This window comes from Delphinapterus leucas, chromosome 8 (assembly GCF_059928025.1).
Source record: "Delphinapterus leucas isolate spDelLeu-1000000601 "Yukka" chromosome 8, BTC_Dleu_Yukka2, whole genome shotgun sequence".
Classification (NCBI taxonomy): domain Eukaryota; kingdom Metazoa; phylum Chordata; class Mammalia; order Artiodactyla; family Monodontidae; genus Delphinapterus; species Delphinapterus leucas.
Window position 1 is genome coordinate 113,714,571 of NC_143136.1, and position 23,556 is coordinate 113,738,126.

Sequence of the window (23,556 nt, forward strand, 5' to 3'; positions counted from 1 at the left end):
AGTTGGAGGTTTCAGCAAGCCCAATCCCATTTAATACTGACCTCCCGCCATGGAGCTATAAAAACTGAAAAGTGGTATACATAAATGTAAGCCACTCACATTGTCAAATGTACAGCAGTGTGCTGTCCGCAGCCAGCATGGACAGAGCCTAAGCCAAGAGGAAAAAACAGGAATTAGGATGGAGAGGTGGACCGCCTTCACATCTGTGTGTCATAAACTTGGTTTTGACAGCAGAGAAGAGCCATAGAAGGAGGTGTGACCACCTGGATGTTCTATAAAGACCACTGTGATGATAGGGGAATACAGACTGGGGGGTGAGGAGGGTCAGACCCTTGTAATGTCCCAGAGGTTTACGATAAGTGCTTGAGCCAGGGTGGAAATTGTGGATATAAAAGAGAACAGAGGTCCTTGAGATATGAAGTGGACGACTCAATCATTTATTACATGACCCAGGCGAGACCCAGGTTTCTGGCTTGCCCAGGGGGCTGGATGGGAACAGTGTCAGTCCCCAGGGTCAGGAGCACAAGATTAAGGGGGGCGGATTTGAAAGTGATTACGGTGAATCCAATTTAGAAGAAGCTGAACTGGAGGTACCTGTGAGATTCTAGGTAGAACCATCCAGAAGTCAATGAAATATACAGATTCCCAGCCCCTGTCTCCAGGCTGCACTGGAGTTAGAGGTTTGAGCTGGTAGGTCATAAGGACAGTGGCTGGAGGGGGACGAGAAGAAGGAAGGGAGAGAATCCTGCGGAGTGAACTCCAGCGTTTGGGAATAGGCCCCTGTGCTGGACCAGTCGGGGTGGGGAGAGAGGAGGGTCACAGGCTTCAAGGGAGGAGAGCCTGTCCAGACCACCACAGAGGTTGACAGCACAATGTGCTCCGGAGGCGAGGAAGCTGTGGGTGGAAAACGATGCCCGAGACTGGGAGTCTAATATTCATTCATGACCTTTGCTAGACAGTTTCAGGGAAGAGGTGGGAGTGCAAGGCAGACGACAGTGAGATGAATAGGGAGTGGGAAGCAGAGACAGAGTGAAGACAGCTTACAGGGAGCTGCGTTGATTAAGGGAAGTGAGAGGAATAAAGGGAGGGGACGGGACTGAGGGGAAACTTTGCTTAGAACATTGTGCCAACACTGCTGTGTCATGGGGTTCGAGTTTCCATGAGAGTCAATGAATATTCTCTTTTAAAAAATCACAGTTAATAAACGTTAACCCAAGGTAACCTTTTGGTAAATGAATAGTCGCGCTTCACCAGCTCCCTAGTGATTCTGGAGCAGCCTGTAGGGTTGTGAGGGCTCCATCGCCTGCCTACTCAACAACTTTTGTCCCCTCCTTCTTGCTAACGGAACCCAATTTTATGGTGTGACAGTTTGCCCAGCCCCATAGTATAAGTTGTGATTGTTCTAAGACATTTAATGTTATGCTGTTTCCCTTCTCCAGTAACTGGTCTGCTGTGTGTGTGTGTGTGTGTGTGTGAGAGAGAGAGAGAGAGAGAGAGAGAGAGAGAGAGAGAGAGAGACCCAGTTCTACCTGTGAGATGCTGGGGGAAATTTGCTGAGGGCATCTGGAAAAGGTTTCCTCCTCTTCCCTCACCCCCTAAAAAGAGAGGAAAATAAGGAGAAAGCCATTTTTCCATCCTTCTCCTTCCATTCTGTTTAGGACTTAAAAATAATTGTAAGGAAGTCCAACAAGGTTGTGATTTTTTTCCAACAATGATTCCTTTGATGCATCTTCAGAAAATTCAAATTGAAAATTATTTCAAAAAGCAAGTTTTTAACAGTATGGAGGTTCCTCAAACAACTAAAAATAGAACTACCATGTGATCCAGAAATTCCACTGCTGTGTATTTATCTGAAGAAAATGAAAACACTAATTCTAAAAGACACATGCAACCCTATGTTCATAGCAGCACTATTTACAATAACCAAGACATGGAAGCAACCTAAGTGACAGATGAATGGATAAAAAAATGTGGTATATATACACGATGGAGTATTACTCAGCCATAAGAAAGAATGAAATAATGCCATTTGCAGCAACATGGATGGACCTAAAGTTTATCATACTAAGTGAAGTAAGTCAGAAGGAGAAAGACAAGTACCGTATGGTATCACTTATATGTGGAATTTTAAAAAATGATGCAAATGAACTTATATAAAAACAAAACAGAAATAGACCCACAGACATAACAAACTTATGGTTATCAAAAGGGAGAGGGGTTGGGAGGAATAAATTAGGAGTTTGGGATTAATATAAACACACTACTATACATAAAATGGATAACCAACAAGGACCTACTGTACAGCACAGGGGAATATACTCAATATTTTGTAATAACGTATAAGGGAAAAGAATCTGAAAAAGAATACATATATATGTATAACTGAACCACTTTGCTGTACACCTGAAACTAAGATAACATTGTAAATCAACCATACTTCAATTAAAAACATAAAATTAAAAAAAATTGTTCTTAACAAAAGTGGCATCTTACTATTTAAGTGAGGGTAATTATTTGATTGAGATGTACAAGAAATAAACTGAAATTAATTTAACCAACAACAACAAAAATGAAGACATGGTGTGTGTATATATATATATTATATATAATACACACACACACACAATGGAATACTACTCAGCCATAAAAAAGAATGACATGTTCCTACTTTGCAGTATCCTAAGCAGACTTTTAATAGCTTGTTAGACTGACACTGACCTTGAGCATTATTACTTGACTTGTATGAGCCTTGGTGTCGGCGCTGGTGCCCTGGGGTTAGACCAGCTGCTAAATGAGCCCGTGGTGAGGGCTGAGACGGCGCGAGTGAATTCCCTAGCGTGTAAGGGACGGTGCCCGGCTTCTCTATTCCCGCGGGGTGTTTACCCACGTCATCACCCCCGCCCCGCCCCCACTGCCCCTACGCCCTCACTGGGAGAGCTAGGAGTGGCCAGCGCCATGGGAGCCGGCGCCGCCCTCCCCCAGGGTGCCCAGGAGACACGGACCCCACCCCTCACGGCTCCAGGTCACCCACCGGCTTTCAGCGCCACAGTCGAGATCTTCCAGCTCAACCATAAACGCCGACTCCGGCAAGTCCCCCCTCGGCCTGCCTTTCCGACTACGTCCCCTGACGGTCCTGGGCTGCTGGCCCGTGGGGCCCACAGACACAGTGCTTGGGCCTTGCATCCGCTCTGGCACCGGGCCTGCACCGCCCAGCTTCCAGCCCTGCCCATTGAGCCCGGTTTTCCCAGGCCTCACCCTGGGCCTGTGTTACAGCAGGTGCCAGGGAACCAGCCTCCCTTCCCCACCCAGAGCCACCAAATAAACCCTGTGGCCAGAAGGTAACATCAACCAAATCCATACCCTTAGATACTGTGACCCTCCTTAGGGGAAGAGGATGGGGTGTCTCTGCCTGTCTGTCTTTCATCCTCAGCTTAGAAAGACAGTGCTGAATCATGAGGAGAATGCATGCTTTGGACTGAGGCAGTGATGCAAATCCCAGCCTCAGTTGTTTTTCTTTTGGCTGCGTTGGGTCTTCGTTGAGGTGCGCAGGCTTCTCATTGTGGTGGCTTCTCTTGTTGTGGAGCACGGACTCTAGGCGCGTGGGCTTCAGTAGTTGTGGCATGCGGGCTCAGTAGTTGTGGCACGCGGGCTCAGTAGTTGTGGCTCAAGGGCTCTAGAATTCAGGCTCAGTAGTTGTGACGCACGGGCTTAGTTGCTCCGCGGCACGTGGGATCTTCCCGGACCAGGGCTCGAACCCATGTCCCCTGCATTGGCAGGCGGATTCTTAACCACTGAGCCACCAGGGAAGTCCCCCAGCTTCAGCTCTTAATAGCAATTTGAATTTGAGCAAGCTGTGTCACCTTTTTAGTCATAACAATGACAATAATGGTACCTAATATTTATCGATTGCTTATTAGTCTGCTAAACACAATGTATTAGCTCTGTCCCCTCAGGCACCCTATGAGAGAGGATGTATCGTTCTCCCCATTTTACAGATGAAGAGCCCAAGACATAGATTGTTTAGTAACTTGCTCAAAGTCACAACCAGTGGGTGGAGGGGCTGGAAGGGCTTGATTCTGGATCCCAGACTCTCTGGGACTCAACTTTGTTATCTGTGAAATGTGCACAGTGATAACAACCTTGTGGAACTGATCAAGAATGAGACATAATTTCTATGAGACCCCTAACAGATGCCCAGCAATGAGGCTCCCTTCCCTCTGTCTTCCCTTCTAAAGTAGTCAACACAGACTTTCAGGACAGTAGGCTCTCGGGAAAGATTTGTCCCCAAGGTCATTCCCCGATGAACCGATTAGCAATGAGGAATCACTATTATGGCCTTGGGGGTCCTTCACTGTCCCTTTGGAAAGAGTTTTTGCCGCTGTCAGTCCTTTTCAATTCAGCACCTTGGACACGTGGAAGCACTGAAGGTGGTTTTCACATTCCAGCTCTCAGACAGCAACAACACCCTGTTCTCCACCACTCTGGACACCAACTTGGTGTCCTACCTTTTAAATCAATTCTGACACTAACTACGTAGAGCGAGTGTCAGACCGCACAGGCTAAGGGCTCAGTCACACAAGACTGTCCCAACTTCAGCTGCCAATTCCAGGTCACCAGCCTCCTGTACTTATGATCAACTGGCCATAAAGGGGGGGGTCCCATGACTCCATCCTTGGGCTTGATAGTTTGCTAGAATGGCTCACAGAACTCAGGAAAACAGTTTGCTTACTATTACCAGTTTAGTATAAAGCCAAATGGAAGAGGTGCATAGGATAAGATCTGGGGTGGGGCATGGGACTTCCATGCCCTCTCCGGACACGCCACCCTCCCAGCACCCTAATGTGGTCACCAACCTGGAAGTTCTCTGAACCTTGTGGTTTAGGGTTTTCTTTTTTTAAATCAATTTCTTTATTTATTTTTGGCTGCATTGGGTCTTTGTTGCTGCACGGGCTTTCTCTATTTGCAGCAAGTGGGGGCTACTCTTCGTTGCAGTGCGTGGGATTCAGTAGTTGTGGCACATGGGCTCAGTAGTTGTGGCTCACAGGCTCTAGAGCGCAGGCTCAGTAGTTGCAGCACACAGGCTTAGTTGCTCCGTGGCTTGTGGGATCTTCCTGGACCAGGGCTCGAACCCGTGTCCCCTGCATTGGCAAGCAGATTCTTAACCACTGCGCCACCAGGGAAGCCCGGTTTAGGGGTTTTTATGAAGGTTTCATTATAGAGGTATGATTGGTTAAGTCATTGACCAGGGATGATTAACTGAATCCCCAGGTCTTCTCCCTTTCCTGGAGGACCACGGGTGAGACTGCAATTTCCAATCCTCTAATCCATGGTTGATCTTTCAGGCCCCCATCCTGAAGCCACCTAGGAGCCCCTCAGCTGAGAGTCAACTCATTAGTTTACCAAAGGCACCTCAATCACTCAGGAAATTCCAGGGGTTTTAGAAGCTCTTGTGCCAGGAACCAGGAATAAAGAGTGAATATATATTCCTTATTATATCAGAGCATCACACAGCGACACGGCTGTTGAGGAGGACATCTCCCAGAAGCACACTTATCCTTAGAGGATAACCAGTATTACTGGGGGCAGGACAAAGCCCGTGGAGCCAGGGCTTTGGGGAGGAGGGGAACTTGGATACCAAGTTCTTGTGTGAAGTTCCTCAGAGTTGACTCAGGTCTGTAATTTAGAACCACACATAAAAGTTACTTTTTTGAGAAAGACTCAAAATGACTTAAATGAAAATTCTTTCTTTAAGTAATGTGAGAGTGAAGGCTCCCAGACCTACCCACATGCTGGCTTCCACACCTACCCACACGCTGGCTTCCGCCACGTTCTCTTACAACTGGTTAGAAGTTTGTTTCCCTCCCACTGCTACCCCTTCCCTGCGTTCATGCCTTTCCTGGCACTGTTAAGAACAGCATAATTTGGGGTGGTTTTATTTTATTTTTTTCTCTTTTGGTCTATGTCAATGGTCTGTTGGATGTATTTCATTCCAGATGTTTTCCCCCAACCTGTCTTTCTTAAGAAACGCAGAATTATTTTTAAACATAATTTGGGGGCTTCCAAATAAAACAAATACCCTAACTGCCTGTGGGTTCCTAAGTTACAAGTCCTTGCTTGGTGGTGGGGAGAACAGAAGATGGAGGCCAACAGGGCCAGCTCTGGAGACAAAGTGAGGCTTCTGAGGCTGTCCCTGTGGGCCGGCCTGTCTTCCACTTCTCTCTTTTCCACTTCTTGGGCATTGTTATGGACTGAATTTTCTGTCCCCCGGCACCCAAATTCACGTTGGACTCCTGACCCCAAATGGAACTGTATTTGGAGATGGGTCCTCTAAGGAGGTAATTAGGGCAAAATGAGGTCCTAAGTGTGGGGCCCTGATCCCATAGGATTCGTGTCCTTATAAGAAAGGACAGCAGGGCGCTCTCTCTGTCCAATCACACTCAGGGGAAAGGTCATGTGGCGATAAAGTGGCCGTCTGCAAGCAGGAAGAGAGATTTTAGCAGAAACTGAACCCTGCCAGATCTTGGTCTGGGACCTGCAGCCTCCAGAACTGTGACAAAATAAGCTTCTGTTGTTTAAGCCACACAGTCTGTGATGTTTTGCTCTGGCAGCCCCAGCTGACAGGCCAGTGCCCTCTGGCTGCCCCTGGGGTGCCGTACTTGAGAAACTCACTTCTGTCCCCTGAAACACATCACATAGGTCTGTTGAATTCTGTCAGCCTCCTTTTCCCCCAGGAGCTAATCTGAGAGGGTGACTCATCCTACAATAGCAGCAGATCACACCACCTCTCCCAGTTAATACACCGCTGGGGACCTTAAGGCCTTAACACAGGGGTTCTCAACTCTGGCTTCACATGAGAATCATAGGGAGAATTTATTTAATTTATTCCACATCCATATATGTGGAATCTTAAAAAATGATAAATGATACAAATGAACTTATTTACAAAACAGAAACAGACTCACGGACAGAGAAAACAAACTTATGGTTACCAAAGGGGAAAGGGGGGTAGGGATAAATTAGGAATTTGGAATTAACATATACACACTATTATATATAAAATAGATAATCAATAAGGACCTACTGTATAGCACAGGGAACTATACTCAATATTTTGTAATAACCTGTATGGGAAAAGAAAATGAAAAGTATATATATATATATATATATATATATATATATATATATATATATATCTGAATCACTTTGCTGCTCAGCTGATAGTAATACAGCATTGTAAATCAACTATACATTAATTAAAAAAAAATAGGGAATTCCCTGGCGGTCCAGCGGTTAGGACTCCGCCCTCTCACTGATGAGGGTGTGGGTTTGATTCCTGGCCAGGGAACTAAGATCCCGCAAGCTGCACGACCAAAAAAAAAAAAGAAAAGAAAAGAAACAAACAAACAGAAATAAAAAAAAATAAAAAGATTTTGAAGCCACACCCATCCCAGATCTGGGGAAAATGCCATAGAAATTGGATTGTTTACAAATCAGTTTCACTTTTTATTATAAGCGTAATAAAAAATGTAAAAGTTAAAAAATCCCCCTCCTTGCTATCCTAATCCTGTTCGCTGTTTTCTGTGTCTCTTTTCAGAAGTTATCCATCTGTGTTTTGCTAAATCATACCTATTCATTTTTTATACAAATCTGATCAAACAATCATGCTTGCTTTTTTCATTTCCAGTAAATCTTGGAGAACTTTTCACGTCACTATAAACTGAGCCGCCTCATCTTTTCCTGTCCACATCTTGTCGTACCACATGCTGGGCCTCCGTCTCTGCTCTCAGTGGCTGGAGACAACCTGCTGGGGGCTCCCGGGAGGGGTCCACGCCGTCTAGGGTGCTCTCTAACCTCAGACCCTCTAAGAGAAGTGTGTCTTTTGCGCAACAGCCAAGACATGGAAGCAACCTGAATGTCCGTGGACAGATGAATGGATAAAGATGTGGTACCTATACAATAGAATACTACTCAGTCATAAAAAAGAATGAAATCAGGCCGTTTGCAGCAACATGGATGGACCTAGAGATACTGAGTGAAGTAAGTCAGAGAAAGACACATATCATATGATATCGCTTATACGTGGAATCTAAAATATGACATGAATGAACTTATCGACAAAACACAGACTCCCAGACTTAGAGAACAGACCTGTGGTTGCCAAGGGGATGGGGAGGTTGGGGAGGGATGGAGTGGGAGTTTGCGGTCAGCAGATGCAAACTATTATACACAGAATGGATAAACAACAAGGTCCTACTGTAGAGCACAGAGAATTATATTCAATATCCTGTGATAAACCGTCGTGGAAAAGAATGTGAAAAAGAATGTATATATACGTATAACTGAGTCACTTTGCCGTGCACCAAATACTAACACAACACTGTAAATCAACTCTACGTCAACAAAATAATTTTTTTTAAAAAAAGAAAAGTACAAAACTTCTGGAAGAAAGCCTAGAGTAAGTACATCCAGACGCTAAGTAGCCAAAACGACAACGTTCACCACATGGCCCTGCCGCCTACTACCACCAGATGAGTGACCCTGGTAAAGTGAGGACGGGGCGGTGCTCATGTCAGGGGGCAGCCGTCCGGGTTCGGTGAAGGCACGGTGAGACCCCAGCCCAGGGCCTGGTGCTGCACCCTCGCCCCCGTGCTTGGGCTCCACGCTCCCAGCGCGCCCTGCTGGGGCGGTGAGGCCCTGGGACCGGGTGGGGCGCCGGAGAGCGCACAGATCCTTTTTGACACCTCTTGGTATCTGCAGCTTTGAGAACCCTGGCATTCAGCCTCCCCAGGGAATATGGGTAGTTGTATGGAGGGCCACTCAGGCACTTGAGAAACTTTGGGGGGTTCTCCTGAGACACCCCCGGGAGCCTTGCCCCAAATATCTCTACTGAGACTTCCGTGGGGGAGTGCTGTAAGCAGGAGCTGTGACGTCTTTAACCTGGATTCATCTGTCCTTCCAGCCGCTGGGGCCTGAGAGAAGGTGGGACCTGCGCTGGGTTGCCAGCACATCCCTCTGAGATCGGCACAGCACGTACCGGAGGCTCATTTTTTTCCCCACAGGAAGAAAGTGAGGTTCATGAACTAAGAGATTTGCTGAGGCCACTGAGCTCGGGGCTGTGGGGCTTGTTTTCCTCATCCTGAGTTCGGCATCCTTTCCACCACCCCACACGCTTTCCTGTGCTGGCTGGTCCCTCCGTTATGAGAACACCTGGATATTCTTAGCGAACAATGGGCGACAGAAATAAACGCATGGCCGTTTCCCCACATTTCCGCACAGACCCGCTGCAGATTGCAGAAGCCTTTCAATGAACGCACCGCTGAAAAAGCATTTCGCGGGGTAGAAAGGGAGCTCCGGCGCGAAGCGTCACGGGTTGGCGGGGCCTGGCCGTGCGGCGGACAGGCGCTACCTGGGGGGAGCTGGGCATCCCGTGCTTGCCGTCTGGGGCCCCTGGTGATGGGAAGTCGGGGCTGCCATGCCGGGCCCGCTGGGGGCCTCGGCGGTGCCAGGGCGATTGCGCGGTCTGCCGCGGTCCCCTGCGGAGCCTGGCCTGCAGCTCCGAGGGCTTTATTAGGGGACCAGGATCCGGGCCACGGTGGGGGAGGTCAGGCGCCTGCGCGCGAGGCCGGCCTGGAATGCTCCGTGCACCCACTGAGCCAAGGAGGAGGATCAAAAATAGATCCCGGAAGGAAGACGAGGTCGGACGTAGAGAGGCCGCTTCCTGTGCTAGGCTGGGAGGTCGGCGAACTGGGGTCCAGGGGGTCGGTGTCCTGAGCCCGCTGGGACGAAGATTCAAGGGAGGAGCCAGGACTTTCGTGCCTGGCACAGGGGAGACGAACAGTGTGTGCCGAAGGAATTACTTTAATACTTCTGCAGCCTAGGAGTCTTTGGGGTCGGGGCGGCTCCTAAAAGGCTCTGCAGAGGGCGCGCGGCGGAGCCTTGCGAGGCCCCGCAAAGCCCAGCGTCGAGGCTCCTCCGCTTCTGAGCCCAAGCGCTGCCCCTTCACCGATGGCCACTCCGCCAAAGGGGGAGCTCAGGCCTCCCTCGGAGGACACAAGACGCCCCCGTAGAAGAGGGTACCTGAGCCAGCCTTCCTTTGCCGGCCACAAAGGGCAAAGCGGACACTGGCCCAATGCTGTGGGATTTAAACTCACAAACAGGCTCGAAAGCATGTTATAAATGGAGAGAGAGCGAGAGAGAGAAAGTTGAATTTGCTCAGTTGCTCAGAAAATTAGCAGGTGGACGTTCATTCACTTCTGGAGAGATTAAGTTAACCTTTAGAAAACAATGTATGTGGAAGAAACAGTGTGTCCATTTCATGGCTTGAACAGATTGACCATTCGTGGAAGTTGCAGTCTGAGGTCCCCGCAGCTCTGTTTATCTGGTGCGTGACCTTGGTCGCCAGGGAGGTGACAGAAGCCACTGAAGCCCTGTACCAGCCCATCCTGGCTGCTCGACTCTCTGAGCCCTGGTGGGTCCTGGGGTGACGGCTTTGTTAGCCCTCCGGGATGCCCTCTTGGCTGATGGCACCATGTCCCACAGCTCCCAACATTCCTTGCCTTCTTTTTTTTTTTTTTGCGGTACGCGGGCCTCTCTCTGTTGTGGCCTCTCCCGTTGCAGAGCACAGGCTCCGGACGCGCAGGCTCAGCGGCCATGGCTCACGGGCCCAGCTGCTCCGCGGCATGTGGGATCTTCCCGGACCAGGGCGCGAACCCGTGTCCCCTGCATCGGCAGGCGGACTCTCAACCACTGCGCCACCAGGGAAGCTCTCCTTGCCTTCTTAATTTCCATGTCACGCCATCCATTGGAATCCTGCCCCTGGAAGAGGGGTTTTCTAGCTGTCGACCCCAGCTTCCTCCTTTTATCCCTTCCTTCCTTCCCTCCTTCTGTGCAAAATGACACGGCGGGGCTGGACCAGCTCCAAATCCCTTCCCGCTCTGACTGCCTCATGGGTCTAATGAAGGTGCCCTCGAGACACGCGGGCAGGGGTCCCTCTCCAAAGTCACCTAGGGAGGTGTGTGGGGACTCGGCTTGCTATGTCCACACGGCTTTGCTCTCCAAGAAGAACTGGGAGGGCTTTCCGCACAAAGCTAGAAGACCAAATGAGCCAGGTGGGGAGCAGGACAGAAGGCGAGCTTTCAAGGACCAACTTGCCCTCAAGGGAGGGCCTGCCGGTGGCACTCAGTGCTGTCTGCAAAGCAGATTCGTCATCCTGTTCTCCCAGGCTGACAAGCAACTCATTGTTCTGAGAAGAGGGCAGCTCCTTCTGGGAGTTTCAGCCTTTGGGTGTGACAGTCCAGGGAAGCTCTCCCCAGCGTTAGGCCAGAGGCCTTCCTCTGTCAAGGAAGAGGGACGTCATTCCTGGCAGGGCAGTGGTTTTCCACTGCTGCTGCAGCAAATCACTGCAAACTTAGTGGCTGCAAACCACACAGTTTATGTACAGTTCGGTAGGCCAGAAGTCGGACACGGGTCCCCACGTGGCCTCGGGGTCGTGCTCCTTTCTAGAGGCTCCAGGGGAGTATCCGTTTTCCTGTTCATGTGTGGGTAGGACTCGGTCACATTGTGACAGTAGACCTGCAGCAGGTGACTTGCGTCTCCTACGCGTGTTGAGAGGCACAGTGTTGCGTGAACCCAGGCGAACCAGGGCCAGCTGGGCATTGTGCAAAGTAAGACTTGAATGCCAGCGTCCCAGGCACTTTGCAGTCAAGCCGTCAGATTCACCACGTAATTAACACTCACACGGCTTTGTGAAACGCAATTAAGCAGGCCCGCTGGTAAAGTGGTTTTTTACAAGATCTGACACAATTAGGGCCCACTCAGGCGCTTTTCCTGTTCTAGCCTTGCCGGGTGTAGTCTGGACCCTCCTGGACCTTCATCTACTGCTAACCCCCCATCCCCCTCCCACCAGCGTGGCTGGGGCCCTTTCAGCCTCTGACCTGCAGGCTGAACCCACAAAGGTGCATTGACCCACCCTGAACTCCTCCTGTGTTCACACTGCCATGCCAGCCCCTCCCATCCCACCCCAGGGACCGAGCAACCCCCTCTCTGCCCAATGTGCCTGTGGGGACAGCATCTGAGCTGCGGGAAATGCAGAGTCCCAGGCCTACCGAAGCCATATCTGATTTAAAAATAATTTCTTTCCATTTATTTATTTTTTAACTATAGTTGATGTACAAAGTTGTGTTAGGGGACTTCCCTGGGGGTCCAGTGGTTAAGACTTCGCCTTCCAGTGCAGGGGCTGCTGGTTCGTTCCCCAGTCGGGGAGCTAGGATCCCACATGCCTCAGGGCCAAAACATCAAAACAGAAAACAGAAGCAATATTGTAACAAATTCAATAAAAGACTTTAAAAAAAATGGTCCACATCAAAAAAATCTTTTAAAAAAGTCTTTATAAAACAACAAAAAAAAGTCATATTGTGTTAGTTTCAGCTGTACAGCTTCAGGTTATTTTCCATTATAGGTTATTACAAGATATTGACTGTAGTTCCCTATGCTATACAGTAAATCCTTGGTGTTTATCTGTTTTATATATAGGGGTGTGTATCTGTTCAAATCTGCTTTTTCATTGAATTCCTGGGATCACAGGCGCTTTAAGGTTTGAGCGGCACTGGATGCTGGCCTGCCGGGTGGCTCCTCTTCCAGGAAGCCCTTCCTCATTGCCCCAGACCCAGCTACCTAAGCTCTTCCCCAGCTCCCACTGTGCTCCACTTGGACTACTTTCATAAGAAGGGCATAAAACTGGATGTTAAAGGGGACTTTTCCTGTGATTTAGAAGTTTCAGCAGAGGCCTCAAAGGGAGAGAAGCCCCCTCTCCATGTGGGGTGCCGAGACTCCATGCAGGTCAAGCTCAGAGAAAGTGAAACTCCATCTGTCAGCACTAGCCCCTCCCCACTTCCAGCCTCTGAAGGACAAGTCAGAGTGTTTCTCTGGAGAGAGAGGGTTGGCTGGAGGCTGTGTTCCCACATCCCCAGTGCCCTTCCCTTCCGTGGGGGAGGGCAGACAGTTGCCTCCCCATCGCCTCCGGGTGAGTGAGAGGGGCTTCTGGGGGGGGGGGGTTCCTTGCACCTTTAAGTGTTTGGGGAAACGTGAGGACCGGTCCAAGTAGTCGGGACTGCGCTGGGCCAACACTGCCCTGTCCCTGAGGGCAGTGAGGCAAAGGTGTGTGGTTCCCGTGGACCAGACCTGGGTCACTAGTGGGGAAACTGGCTGGAGCCTCCTTGAAAGGGACCCCACCCCAGAGGGTTGCCTGGGCCGGGAGGGCAAAGGGACCAGCAGAGAGACGGACCGCCAGAAAACCAGAAGCTGGAGGGCGGCTGCAAACCCCGTCCCAACACACACACACACCACGACCTCACAGTGAAAACGGCAGCTGGATTAGGGTTGCCGGAATTAACAGCCACAAACACAAGGTGGCCATTTAAAGTTGAGCTTCAGATAAGCGATGAATGGGCTCTTAGTACATTTTTAGTGCGTCACATGCAGTATCTCAAATAGAGATACACTTTAAAACAAGTATCAGTATTGTTTATCTGAGCTTCAAATTTAGCTGGCCATTCTGTATGTTATCTGGCAACACTGAGTTGGAAACTTTGTGGCAGAAATCCTTGTGGCTTCTCCAGGAAATCCACAGAAGTGGCCCAAATGGACGTTAGCTCTTAGACCCCAAGGTCACGTCACTGCAGAAGCAATCGAATAAGATCCTTGCTGCTCCTTGCCCCTCCCCCACCCCACCCCTCATCAGTAACCCTGGCTGGTGGGTGGGAGAAGGAAGAAGGAGGGAGGGTCCCTGCAGGAGATGACCCCCACCCTTCCGCCACCGCCGCTTCCAAGCTGGAGGACGGAGGGAGACACCTGGAGTGAAATTGAGTATTTGTATAATCACCTGGACCAGACTCCCAAACAGCCACTGTTCATGTGACTTAAAGGGACCCAGGGATGCTGTCTGCCTGAGGCATCATGCAGAGCCGGGGAAGGAGCAGACCCTGGAGCTGGACTGAATGACAGCGGCTGGAAGAATAGAGTTGCTTTGTGGTTGTGCCTTGCTGGGGACGCTGTGTCTCAGGCTGGTTTCTCCGTTGTATTCATCTCTTTCACTAGCATCCTCTTATTTACCTGTGTCTCCAGTGCCTGGTATACGTAGAAGATCTTCAGTAAATGTTTGAGTGTTGAACGTCAAGGCCTTCAGTGAATCAACCCTTTATTTCACCTGCAGAAGCTATGGAGAGAGAGTTTTCCTGCCATTGTATACTCCTTCACAAAGGTCCTTTGGCTATGCTAAGCCTTCTTGTTACAAAACACGCCCAGTATGATGATGGAGAAGAGCTGCCTCTGGAATCTTCTCTGAGAATGTTTGCAGGCACGTATGTTCTCAGCCGGGGCAGATCCACGTTTGGAGGACCTGAGGCTTATACAGACTGGGACCCTTTCTGAGAAAAAGAAAATTAAATGGTGAAGTCCAAGTTAGGCATAAATGTGAATATTGATTCAGGGGAAATCACAAGGAAGTACAAAATTTTAAAAACTAACAAATACCAACAAACATCATAAAATCCAGAAAAATAACATGATATTTGTAGTGTTCAACTAAAGGACAAAGCGCTATAATGCGCTATATATAATCTACATTTTCTGCTAGATTATTTTCTGACACTGTCTGGTCAGTGTCCTTTTAGTAGTGGCCTATTATGAGTCTGTGCTATCCTTGTTAATGTCAATATTTTGTGATCAAATCACCAAGAATGCAAATCTTTAAAAAATATATCCTTAAGATTCTTTCTTCTTCATTAAATTGGGTTATTCAAACACGTTATTTATGCTCAAAACTTCTCTCTTCCTCTTAATGAAGTACTGCTTTGGGCATGATCTGATTCTTATAATATTGTCTTGTCATTTTCATGATTTATATTTTCTTAGTTGTGATTTTTTATATGATTCTTTCCCTTAATTACATGCTTTTGTCAATTAGACTTTTTAGCTTCCTTTGTGATAGAACAAGAGAGTTTTTGACATTTTGAAGCTGCTTCTAGTCAATTTTTGTCGGAGGCTTCCACTAAGATGCTTCTTTCTTAATGCATGTGAATTTTGTATTACCAAGAATTCTGAGGGAATTCCCTGGTGGTCCAGTGGTTAGGACTCTGCATTTTCATGGCTGAGGGTGCGGGTTCAATGCCTGGTCAGGGAACTAAGATCCTGCAAGCCGTGTGGCATGGCCAAAAAATAAATACATGAATACATAAATAAATAAAAAGGGTAGATTAAATGTGCATCAACAGAGGAATGGATAAAGAAGATGCGGTACATATATACAATGGAATATTACTCAGCCATAAAAAGGAATGAAGTTGGGTCATTTGGAGAGACGTGGATGGACCTAGAGACTGTCATACAGAGTGAAGTAAGTCAGAAAGAGAAAAACAAATATATATATTAACGCATATATGTGGAATCTAGAAAAATGGTATAGATGATCTTATTTTTCAAGCAGAAATAGAGACACAGATGTAGAGAACAAACACATGGACACCAAGGGGGAAAAGGGGTGGGGTGGGATGAATTGGGAGATTGGGATTGACATATATACACTATTGATACTATGTATAAGGTAGATAACTAATGAGAACCTACTGTATAGCTCAGGGAACTCTACTCAGTGCTCTGTGGTGACCTAAATGGGAAGGAGATCCATAATAGAGGGGATGTATGTATATGTATAGCTGATTCACTTTGCTGTACGGTGGAAACTAACACAACATTGTAAAGCAACTATACTCCAGTGAATTTTTTTTTTAAAGTTGGTCTTGAAAAAAAAAGAGTTCTGAAAAAAATATACAAAATTAATCAGAAATAAAGGCTTACTCAAGAGCAAGCCAAAAGCGCTTAAGATAGCTTGAACTGAAATTTTTTTAAAAAAAGAAGTATTTAGGGGGATAGGGAGGGTGGGAGGGAGGGAGACGCAAGAGGGAAGACATATGGGAACATATGTATATGTATAACTGATTCACTTTGTTATAAAGCAGAAACTAACACACCATTTTAAAGCAATTATACCCCAATAAAGATGTTAAAAAAAAAGAAGTATCTAAAACTTGCTGAAATGTTGTGTTGAGTTAATATTGCATAATCAATTATTCTTCTATATAGACCCATCTATTGGTGAGTATGTGTAGGGGTTTGGTTACCGTGGGATACTTTTTTTTCTGTACCTGTGGTAATTTGGTGCACAGTTTCATCTGGAACCACCAGAGTTCATCAGGATAGGAGCGTCACTCTCTGGGTTATCTGCTCAGCTGAAACAGAAAACCTTTGAAAGGCATCATGTGAGCAGGGCAACCTCCTTTCTTTGCAGAGAAGAGCGGACAAGCTATATTAAATGGACAAGCATGGACTCCAGACCTAGGCTTGGTGTGAACTGGGATAACCATGTTGGAAAGCAGCATACATTGAAAGCCTTCAAAATATTTATATCCCCCTCAAACACACTTTGATTTGACTTTGGGGTGTTACTCTTAAGAAAATACTACTCCTGAAAATGAAAAAATATATTATTGTATGCACAAAAATGTTAACAATATGTTGCTAACAAAAAACCATTTGGAATAACCTGCTCTAATAATAAATGATTATCTAAATCGTGCAACATCAACTTGATGGGTATTATTACTGTTGAAGTTTGCAGAAGCAAACTTGTTATATGGTGCTAAATTGTTCTTACATAATGTTAAGCGAAAAAAAAATTTTAAAGCAAGTTACAAAATTATATATACATTCTCATTTCAGCTAGATGGTAATAATCCCTATGCTCAGAAAAATCCTGGAATATACATTACTTTTAAATGTACACTCTATAAATACATACACTATACATATCATGAACATCTTCCCATGTCAATAAATATAGATCTATGATATCACCTTTAATAGTTGCATGGTACTACATTCCATTGTATATATGAACCAAAATTTAACCAATCTCCTACTTTAAAATGTTTAGATTGTTTCCAAGCATTTCCTGTGTTAAGTATATTTGCAGTGAATACTCATGCACATTAATCTTTAGCCAGTTCCCTGTTTCCTCAGGATAAGTTCCTAGAAGTGGAATTGCTGGGTCAAAGGCATTTGTAGGGCTTTTGAAACTTATTGCTAAACGACCTTCCAGAGAGACTGTAAAACTCCCCACAGCAGTGCATGATTATGTGCCCTTTCCCTGGAGCCTTTGCAACACTGGCTCATTAATTTGTTTTAAAATTGAGAAAACAGCTTGAGAAAATAGGCCTGCAACAGATTTGAAAGTTATTATAGTTTTTTATTACCCAATGCCAGCTTGCTGTAATAATGTTGATAGAACTAATATTTATTATGCAGTTCCCACGTCCCAGACACTGTGTTACATGGGTTAACTTGTCATCTTCTAGGTCTTCTAGGAGGTAGGGACCATTGTCAACCCATTTCACAGGTGAGGGAATGGAGGCACGAGATGCTAAATAAACCGCTCGAGGTAACACAGCCCAAGGCAATGAAAGGATGAGTTAAGATCTGAACCCAGGCCATGGCCTACACCCAGCTGCAAAATTTCTCTCTCAAAGATCCCTGCTGAGGTGTCCTTAAGCACCCAGAGGGACCGTACAGTTCAGGACGCACACGGCACTGAAAATTCCTCTGGCCCATGTTTGAGGATGGGTTTCCATTTAAGCAGAGTTCTCAGAGAGGACCATTTAGAAGAGGCCAAGAATCTACACCCTAGAGCGAGGCAGACCCCCTCTGCTGGACCTGCTGAGGGACCATAAAGTTGGTCTGGCCAGTTCTAGCCCACTACCCAGAGGGGTCAGTGCCAGAGCCCCCAGGACCTCCGCCTGTAGGTGTGACCCCAGATGGTTTGAAACCCAGTTAGTGAGTATGGGGCTTGGGGTGGAGTGGGGGAGAGAAGAAGCAGGTGTCTAGGCCTGAAGCAGGCCTCATTCTGCAGGAAGAGGGAGCAGAGCTTAAATCTAACACAGTTTCGAGTTTGATTATTACACTGGCTGGTGCATTTAGTCACTGAAATGAGACTTGAAAGGGCCCAGAAACACAGTGAGAGGGTTGGGAGATAGTCCCTGGGGATGGGCGGATGACTGCAGAGGCTGCACACCGTGGGGCCCGGCCCTTCAATAACTAGGTCCCTCCAGTCGCCGCGGAGGGCCCACCAGGGCCCCGCTCCGCCGCAGCCCGAGCCGGGTGGAGCCACGGCTGCTGCCACCGCTGCTGCCCGAGGCGCAGGCGTGCGGCTGAGAGCGCAGGGCCCCCTTGCCACCTCAGGTCCGCTACTCCACCACAGAGCCCCTGCCCCAGTGGGGCACCCCAGCCACTCAGACTGCCAGGGCCACCCCTCCCCTCCGCCGAGCAGCTACAATAATAACTGATAGCTTGCTCCAGACGCCCGACGCTTTAACAGGCCGTTTTTGTGCATTGTCTCCTTTTGTCCTTCTGTCTCACCTGTGAGGTGTTATAATCACCCTCATCTGTCCAGAGGCTCAGAGAAGCTGAGGAACTAGCCCAGCCATTCACTAGCAGAGGTGACTCCAGCTGCACCCTCATCCGAACTGCGCACCCAGTTTCACGGTTCTCTGGGTCCTTTTAGCTCTTTTTTTTTTTTTTAAATAATTCAGTAATTTATTTATTTTTGGCTGTATTTTGGGTCTCCGTTGCTGCGCGTGGGCTTTCTCTAGTTGCGGCGAGCGGGGGCTACTCTTCCTTGCAGTGCACGGGCTTCTCATTGCGGTGGCAACTCTTGTAGCAGAGCACGGGCTCTAGGCGCGTGGGCTTCAGTAGTTGCGGAACGTGGGCTCAGTAGTTGCAGCACACGGCCTCAGTAGTTGTGGCACTCGGGCTCAGTAGTTGTGGTGCACGGGCTTAGCTGCTCCGCGGCACGTGGGATCTTCCTGGACCAGGGCTCGAGCCTGTGTCCCCTACACTGGCAGGCGGATTCTCAACCACTGTGCCACCAGGGAAGCCCTGGGGCCTCTTAGCTCTTATCTGAGCCAGACCTCTTCCTGCCGGAGCCCTGGTGGGCTTGCTGTGTTCCCACTAGTTCCATCTGAAACTTGGAATGTGCCTTTGCTTGGAAAGTATAGGGTGAAGGCTTGCTTCGACTCCACTGTGGTTACTTCTTGGTTAAGTCAGCCTTTGTGACCTGGCCTTGGGTTCTAACCACATTGGATCATGTGATTTCCCGGGAAGAAAACACATGCTGCGTCCTAAATAGCAAATTCCAAACACACTGTTGGAACACAGCTTATTTGTGAGTTAGGAAAGTCTGCCTGAAACGCTTTGATTCCGTGTGACAAGAAAAATAAGCTGGGCTCTTTAGCGTGACTGCTGGGGTTGCTGGTTTAAAATAGCCTAGAAGCAGCAGGGCTATTTCTCACCTTGTTCTTCTTCAAGGGCATTAAATCGCACAGGAGTTTGTGACTGTGGTCTGATGAAGATGTCCGTGGTGCAGCGGGTAAAGGCTGGAGTCGGGTGATGTGCATCTGGTACTGCCCGTGTCCTTGACTAGTTGTGTGGTCCAGGGTGAGTCACTTTACCTCTCCAGGCGACTGCTTCTCCATCTGTAAAATAAGGGGGTTACACAAGAGGGTCCCCAAGCCCCCTTCTCAGATTCGATGAAACGAATAGCCTCTGGTGCGGAATTACAAATGAGGGGCCTGCTCAGAAATCGTGTTCCTTTCTTTTACTTCCTTTGTAATTTTTATCTCTTCGTGGAGGCGTTCTCTTTTAGCTGTGGCAGAAGAGGAAAAGGGAAAGTGAGGTTCTTCTGCATTAAATGGAGCATTTAATGATGGATAAGCAAGAAGACGTGATCTCACGTTGGGTATTTGGCGAATAGATCAGCAGATCCTGGCATCCGAGTGACAACCCGCATTGAAAAGGGAGGAACTTGGCTGTCCGGCCCTTCCAGCTGTGAGAGCTTGAAAGGGAAGCTGTAGGGGGAATGTCTTTCATTTTCCCCTGGAAGCTGGGAGACCGTTCAGCTCAGCACTGCCAACTGTATGATGTGGGCACGCCTGTAAATGAAGCCTTTTTCCTTGGACCTCTTTCAGGCTGCAGTCTCCCCTCTGGCACCTCCAGCCCCTTGGAACAAAGCCTAATGTAAAGTCTGGGTGCAACTCAGACCAGCCTGGGAAAGAATTCGCTCGATAATAGCAGGAAGGTCTTGATATGTCTTCAGTGGCCTTTTTTTTTTTTTTTTAAAGCTAGGATTTGGTTTGTCTACTTGTTTGTTTTTGCCCTATCTCTTTCAACAAAAAAATGGCTTACAGCAAGGACACAGCAAACTGTTCCTGGGAAGAACAAAAATAAAAATAGAAGTAGAAATTCAGGAAAATAGCAATAGAAAATCATTATGGGGTGAACTCGGGCCCACCTCAGCTGGATCCAGCAGACTGAACACAGAGCCCCAGACCCTGGGCAGGCGGGAACGGGGAGCCCGGGCAGGTGGGTGTGTGGAGTCACACGTGGGTAAATCTTATGTGGGTCCTGCAAGAATATAGGTTTTTCCAGGAGGAATGTCAACAGGGATTCTAAATGCCAGAAACATGGGCATTTTAGGAACTATGCAGTTTATTCCTTTTGCTCCAATTTCAGATAAAAATTCTGCTCATGATTCCTGTCTCCAATCTGAGCTCTCTCAGATCTGTTGGGGCCACACCTGTGGATGTGGAAACGTCCTTAGCAACAGCAGAAGGAACCAGTTCAGAGGGCGGCCAGGCAGGTAGGAGCACAGACAGGAGCTTCTGTTAATGTGTGCCGGGCACATCCTCCCTTTAAAGTCTGGGGCAAAGGACAGCCATGGGAGAACTGGGTGAGATTCAAGGGAGCTGTGGCTTGAGACCAGACAAACAGCTTGTCAGCAGCCGGGGACCCAAGGAGAAGCTCTTGAATACCCTGGTACTGCATCAGTACCAAGTGATAGATAGTTATAAGCAGAGCTGGCTCCGTGGGCCTGTGACCTGTGCAGTCACATGGGGCCCCAGGCTCAGAAGAGCCCTGTCACTGTCTCAGAAGTCTTCCTAACTTTGAACAAGGGACCCTGCATTTTCACTGTGCGTGAGCTCCACACACTATGCAGCCAGTCCTGAGTATGAGAAGGGCCAGCCAAGGCAGGTGCGTAGCCTCCCTCCTGCCCCGAGGCCCATGGTGCTCTCTGTGAAGAATCCAGTTCAATTGCTCCTGTGTCTTCCTGCCCCTAGAACTGCCTTTTTGTTCCCCAGCTTCCTGCTTCAGGCCTTGGCTAGGTTACAAGTCCCGCATGGCTCTCACTGGGCTAAAACCAAGGTGTCTTCTAGAGGCCCTGAGGGGAGAATCCGCGTCTTTGCCTTTTTCAGCTTTAGAGGTCAGCCACACAACCTGGTTCCCAGACCCATCTTCAAGGCGTCAGGGAGAGCCTTCGAGGGCGGGGGAGCCCTTCTCACACGCATCACTACGGCCTCCCTCTTCCACTTTCAAGGACAATTGGGATTATGTCGGGCCCTCCTGCATAATCTCCCCACTTAAGGTCAACTGACTAGTGACCTTAATTCCCCTTTGCTGTACAACCCAACGCATTCGCACTTCTAGGTATTGGGATGTGGACGTCTTTGGTGGCGGAGGGGTGACTATTCTGCCCACGTCACTGTATCTTTACCCTTCTTTCTTCAACCCTTGGCATGCTTTTTGCCCAGGGCTTTTTTTTCCATGAAGCTCCTTCATACGAGCCTTAAAGAGAAACTGATGCAAAAAGGAAGGGGAGAAAAAGGTGGGGGGGGGAGGGATAAATTAGGAGTTTGGGATTAACAGATATACACTTCTGTATACAAAACAGATAGACAACAAGGACCTACTGTACAGCACAGAAACTATACTCAGTATCTTATCATAATCTATAATGGGAAGAGAATCTGAAAAAGAATAGATAGATATGTATACATGTGTGTATATACATATATGTGTACACACACACATAAAACTGAATTACTGTGCTGCACACCTGAAACTAACACGCCATTGTAAATTAACTGTACTCCAATAAAAATTAAAAATAAAAAAGAGGGGTAGGGAGGGGAAGGAATTGGTGAACATTTTGACAGCCTGTCAATTCATGGTTTTGCATTTTGCTATTCCCTTCACCATCTCCATCTCTTTTTAGCGCTACCGTGTCTGACATATTCCAAGATCAACAAAATTTTAAAGCTAAAAAAATCACTTATGAGAAGGTGGTAGGAATTATGTTCATTGAGCAGGGAAAACAACCAAGGCCCTAGAAAAGGCCTTTTAGAAAGAGAATATAAGAGAGACGCTTGAACAATTGCATTTCTTTTTTTCTTTAATTTTTTAAATTGAAGTATAGTTGACTTACAATATCATGTTAGTTCCTGGTATACAGAGAGTGATTCAGTTATACATACAAACACACACACATATATGTATATTCTTTTTTAAAATTTTTAATTTTATTGGAGTATATTACAAATGTTGTGTTAGTTTCAGGTGTACAGCAAAGCGATTCAGTTATATATATATAAAATCATTCTTTTTTAGATTCTTTCCTCATAGAGGTTATCACAGAATATTGAGTTCCCTGTGCTATACAGTTGGTCCTTGTTGGTTATCTGTCTTATATAGAGTAGTAGGTGTATGTTCTTCCTAAGCTCCTGATTTATCCCTCCCTCCCACTTTTGCCCTTTAGTAACCGTAAGTTTGTTTTCAGTATCTGTAAGTCTGTTTCTGTTTTGCAAACAAGTTCATTTGTTTCATCTTTTTAAAATATTAGATTCCACACATGAGTGATATCATATGATATTTGCCATATATATTCTTTTTCAGATTCTTTTCCCTTATAGGTTATTACAAAATATTGGGTATAGTTCCCCATGCTATACAGCAGGTCCTTGTGAATAACTGCATTTCTGTCTTTCACTTCAGAACGTGAAATGTATGCTCTGGACAAAATGAACTGCCCAAGACCCTTAAATTTCCCTGCAAAGTCACCATTCCATTCCTCCTTCCAAGGCCAGGCCCTCCCTTCCTTTGCTGGGTGAGGGGCTCCGGGGTAAGTGCAATTTTGCGCTTGTGTATTCCTTACCCGGCTGGGTTTTGAGCATTGCAAACAAGAACTCTAGGGCAGATTGCTCAAAGAGGCTCCTGGCTTGGAAAGTGCTGCCAGCTGGCCTCGTACCCGTATCTTTGCAGTAAATTTCTCTCAAGCATATGCACACACAAATACGCCTTCTGTGGAGGGCGATGAAATAGTCTTCACCACGGATGCCGGGGTGCTGAACCACGTGCTGAACCATGAAACTGCGGCGATGCCTTTGGGTCTGGGTATGGTGCTTCGTGGGGCAGAGTTTGTTACCACCGTCCCTGTTTCGTTCGTGGATGCATCCGCGCGTCTGGGACCTGGATGCTCCGTCGACACTAGGACAGGCCTCACCGCGGGGACAGCATGTTTTTGCTCCGCACCATCGGTCGGGGCGCCTGCCTGTTGGGCCGCCCAGCCCCTCGGCCGCAGGGCAGTCACTTCTGACCCCCAGCTTCTCCCCTGGACCT

At 47.6% G+C, this 23,556-nt stretch overlaps 1 protein-coding gene across 2 annotated transcripts in view; it reads right to left on the reverse strand.

The window, feature by feature from the left end:
* Nucleotides 1-20,218: 20,218 nt before the first annotated feature.
* The window catches only part of TMEM177 (transmembrane protein 177), a 32,367-nt gene continuing 29,029 nt past the window's right edge, over nt 20,219-23,556 (reverse strand). For both annotated transcript variants that reach the window (XR_016394202.1, XR_016394201.1), the window contains one exon: nt 20,219-23,554. The gene's annotated coding sequence lies outside the window, so the exon portion shown is untranslated. The remainder of the gene's footprint in view (nt 23,555-23,556) is intronic.